This window comes from Dipodomys merriami, unplaced genomic scaffold (assembly GCF_024711535.1).
Source record: "Dipodomys merriami isolate MVZ:Mamm:240054 unplaced genomic scaffold, mDipMer1.0.p SCAF_286, whole genome shotgun sequence".
Classification (NCBI taxonomy): Eukaryota; Metazoa; Chordata; class Mammalia; order Rodentia; family Heteromyidae; genus Dipodomys; species Dipodomys merriami.
The window spans coordinates 1454823-1460047 of record NW_027204337.1 but is presented as its reverse complement, the minus strand read 5'-3'; positions in this window follow the sequence as shown (position 1 = coordinate 1460047).

Here is a 5225-nt window from a genome sequence, read left to right as displayed (position 1 = left end):
TCTACTAATAGTACAAGCAAGGTAGCAAAGTGGTATAGTGCTTGCATCGCATGAATGAGGAGCTGGGTTCTATTCCTCAGGTCCACATGCACAGAAAAACCTGGAAGTGGGGCTGTGGCTCAAGTGGTAGAATGCTACACTTTAGCAGAAGCAGCTCAGGGACAGCACCTGGCCTCTGAGGTCAAGCCTAAGGACCAGCAAAACAAAACATCTGCTCATTTAGTCAATGCTTCCCCTGCAATTTAAAAGACAAACTTACAAGTGACTTTAGTTCACTTTCAATACTACTGTCCTCCTTTCCAGTGAGTGCAGGGGCCGCACACAGAAGAGACTCTCTGCCTCTGCTGTCACTTGTAAACTACTGTTGTACAACAGTAAGCAGCAACACATACATTTCTCTTCTTATTATTTTAAACACAATGGCCTTTGTGAAGATAGGTAAAAATAAGTGAAGGAAACCTTTCCTTTTCACTTATTGTGTGATTGTAATGGATCTATCTTGCTGATGAATTAAGTTGGACACTCTTGTCATTTGAGTTCTCTCTGAACTATGTTTCAATTTGTTTTCTCTTAGGACACACACATACACACACACACACACACACACACACACACACACACACACACACACACACACACACACAAATATCCTGAAGAATTTTAACTAGATCATCAGACAATAGTTTTATTACCAATTCTTCTTGTCCACAGCAATTGTATCATCTATACAAGACAAGACAATTACATCAGGCCACTGGCTTAACTTGACTAACAGGTCCCTGTGTCAACAATCAACCCTCCTGAAACCTGGGCACACCATGTCCCATGCTAGATTTGCCAGGTGGTGCTGGTGGTGTACTGATGGGTAGCACAGGCCCTGTTCTGGGCTCCTCACTCCTGTTCCAAGGGGCTTGCCAGGCTTGCATATTTCATGAAGACTTTGGCACTGTGCTCCTTTCCTCGGCTGTGTCCTCACCAATATTTTCTTTCCTGTATCTTCCATTTTGAGTTCTGGCCTAGACTATGAGCCCAGCCAACTTCCAACACACCTGATGAAGTCTCCATATCAAACTTTTGGTAACAAACATTTAAGTTAGAATGCACATATAAAGATTTGGTCTGGTTTTGCTCAGACCCCATGGACAAGTGAAGAAAAGATGGTTAGCTGTGGATGCCCCAGGTAGTGATCTTCTCAAAGTACTGACAACTCTATAACAGGGACTTCATACAAGGATGTTTCTGATCCAGAAACCTGAACAAAAAAAATTTAAAAGAACCTCAGAATTCATTGAGGAAACAGAAAAGAGAGGTTAGGGTAAGATGTTTCTCAAAGGAGGAGGAAAAATGTACACTTAATACCATGCTAATTATGGGAGGAAAAATGGCCTAGAGGTGGACAACAATAAAGATATAAGTGCTCAAGGTAATGGAAGGAGGCCTTGGGTGGTCCCTGAGGTTATAGTGAAAATCCTATGAGAGCCTTGTTCAGTATCCACTGTGCTCAGTATCCCAGCTTCTGTCCCTTCCAGTCACTCTGAAGTGAATCATTCCTGGTTAACCTCAGGAAGAAACAAGGATTCACCTAAAATCCTGCTCTCTCATTGGGATCAAGATTGCTTGGGAACTGGAGGGTTTTAGTTAAATACTTAGACCTCTGGAGAGCAGACTCTTCAGGGTCATGACTTTGGGTCATATGAACTGCCCCTGCTGATGATATCACAATGTTCATTTTTTTTAATTTAATTTAATTTTATTTGTGAACATACTGTACAGAGGTGTTACAATTCCATGGGCAGGATAATGTGTACATTTCTTACCAAGCATTGCACCCTCCTCCTTTGGTTTACCCTTCACATCCCTTCCCAGCCTATCACAATATTCTGTAACATAGATGTGACTCTGTTTGTATACTTTATCCAGTAATGTTCAATGAATGGCTATTGAAAATAATCTAATTTAGAGTTGAAATCTTTGAAGAAAGGCACAAATCTTCTAAAGCATAACTTTGGATATTGCTACAGGATGAACCTTGTGGTAGGACCATTGACATTCTGAAAAATTATACAACTTAACCCACTTGTAGTGATTAGGTCTAGGATGGATATGTACCCAAGTCACGGTTCACCACTTTTCTTCTCAGGACATAGGAGCTTTTAGAATGAGCTGAAACTAAACATCCTGTCATTCACCCCTGGGTGTGGCCTAGAAATAAAGTGTAATCCATAAGGGAAGAACAACAAAATTGCTTCTACACATATAGACAGAACAGACTGAAAAGATTATTTCTCCTACATCTGTGTGCACACAGTAGAAGACCACTGTTTTCTCATTCAAATATATTGGTATTCTGGGATCATAAATGATCACTATTGACACCTTCTTTTCTTATGATACTGATTCAAGCATATTGAAATATTTGGCCACATTTTATATGTTGAGATCTCTCTTGGAATGTCTAATTCCTACAGATGTGGACCACATTGTCCTACATAGTAACTTGAACCTCTGCAAGGACCTATGAACTAGTCAGAAATATAAAGGTATATGCATGTCTATTCACATGACAAAAGATACCAAACTATTTGTGACAATTTATCATTACCCAGGCTTTAAGACATTTCAATACCAACTTCAATTGACGGACAATGACTATACCCTATGGAGAATTTTAGGTTTCTATAGGAGTGGAAACTTTCCTGCACGAAGACCAAAGAACCCATTTTTAAAAATACCTTCCCCGGCCTTGAAGTATTTTCTACTCAGGGCCTGGGTACTGTCCCTGAGATTTTGTAATAAAGGACCAAAAGTGATGACAGTCTATCAACATGATTCACAGCACTACTTGTGGGAAATTAGGTGAAAACAGTCTCAGAGCATTTCCTACCTAGTTGGCCTTTCAATTGTGATTTTAAAACTCATACTCTTGAGCAATTAAGAATTCCAATGTGAAGCACCAGTGCCCTGTTAGATCAGGAGATCTTAACTACTTGATCCAAGCAGGACTCATGGTTTCCACAGAATACGATATAAAATTCATAACATCATATTGACATAGGCAAAGGTCCTTTTGCAATCACTTGGTAAAGGACTGTTTACCTATCATTCTGTAAACCACGTCCAAATTCTTCCACTAAATATTTGGAAGAATGCATTGTTTGCACAGATCATATTAGTGGTCCTCAGGTTGAATTCAGGGACAAAATTAGTGAGGCTTCCTTTACTTTCTATACCAGATGCCTTTTTGTATCACTGATTTTTCACCTTAAAGTCTTGCTTCTTTGTCTGTGCCTTTCAACACACTAATTTTATACTTACATATCACAAGTAGCAAACAAGATAGGCACATATGACCAGATCCATCCTTTTATTGGCTAAGAAAACATATTCATGAAGCTTTTGCATTGAATGGCCTACAAATACTAATTTTCTAATTTCAGCCTCCTGAGTAGCTAAGATACCATACATGAGGTAGTGTCATTGCTCATTTTTAATTGCAGGTTTTAAATTAAAAGAAAGAAAGGGTACTTTACCAACTCAGTGAGCAGTAAGTCCCTTAAAATTTGAGCTCAAGCAAAAGTATTTGCCAAAGGATAATATTGAATGACACCATCCCCACTCAACGTGATGAGAGGATGAGAAATGTTGGCTCAAAGAAAGCTGAAGAGTGAAGAATGGTTTCCCTTCACACCTAGCTTACCTCTTCCATGAAGGATTTCTTTGTACAATTTACAGAGGTTTTCTGACAAAGATTTTCCTACATTGGGCTCCTTTCCTGGGTTAATGTTCTAACATTTGCTGAAGGTTGGCTTTTGGTTGAAAGACTTCCTCTCATGTTTATATTTACAGAGATTCTGTCATGTGTCCAGGTCTCTGATACCTGTACAGATGGGACTTCGGGCAAAATGTTTTCTATACTCATAATTTCTCTCCTGTCTCTGCTCTCACATATGCTGAAGACTCAGTTCTGATTGAAAGTCATTTCACATATGTTCTATGCACTACTTTCTTTTCTCCTATGTGAGTCAGTTCTCTGATAAACATGAGGTATTTCTTTCTGATCAAAGGATTTCCACATTGTAATAGTTTTCATTTTATTTTATTTTTTTGTGAGCATACTGTACAGAGGGGTTAAAATTACATGGGCAAGATAATGAGTACATTTCTTATCAAGCATTGCAGCCTCCTCCTTTGTTTACCCTCACATCCTTTCCCAGCCTTACCCTACTCCACCACCCTATTCTCCCCCCCCCCCCACCAAAGTTGTAAAGGTCATTTTCGACTTGACAACTTGTACTTCTCATAGTTGCAACAGATTCACCTGTATGCTTAAATAACTTGTTTTTCCCCTTCTCCTCCACCAATTATACTGACATCAAATATAGTGAAAGCAGGGATTATACTGTGGCGGAGGGACATACAAAGCAACAAAGAAATAATCTTATAAATGCATTAGAAAGAAATGCATGAAAGAAAAAAAAAACATTTAAATACATAGCTAAGGGTTCATTTTCCTAACAGCACATTATCTGACCTTTTCTGCTTGACTCATACATATACTAGATATTGCAAATAATAGGTCCCATGGTTTCCCTTATTCACATTTGTAATATTTTTAAGATTACTCCGCTGTGTGTGTCTTATGAACTTGGATCCATGAATACATGGTAAAGGACTTTCCACAATTGTTACATTTGTATATTCTCACCTGTGTCTGTTCTCTGATGCAAACTGAGTTAGGACTTTTTCTTGAAAATCTTTCCATTTATTTTTCCTACATAGGATTTCTCTCCTCCTTGTGTGTGAGGGTATGTGTGTGTCTGTGTGTCTCTGTGTTTTGTGTGTTTTATGATGAACCATGAGCTGTGTCTTACAAGTCCAAGACTTTCCCATTTGGTACAATCCTAAGTTATTTCATTTGTGTGAATCAACTTCTGTGTGTTAAGCTGTGACCTCCAGGTCTTTCCACACTGGTTGCATTCATAAAGTTTCTCTCCTTGTGTTCTGTGATGGATGTTAAGTTGTGCCTTCCAGGTCAAAGAATTTCCATGCCTGCTACATACATAACATTTCTCTCTTGTGGGTTTTTTTCTGATGGACAGAAAGGTGTATGTTCTGGGTGAAAGATTTTCCACATAGCTTACATTCATAAAATTTCTCTCCTGTGTGCCCTCTGGTTGACAGTAACGTATAGATCTTGGCTGAAATACTTTCAACACATATGACAT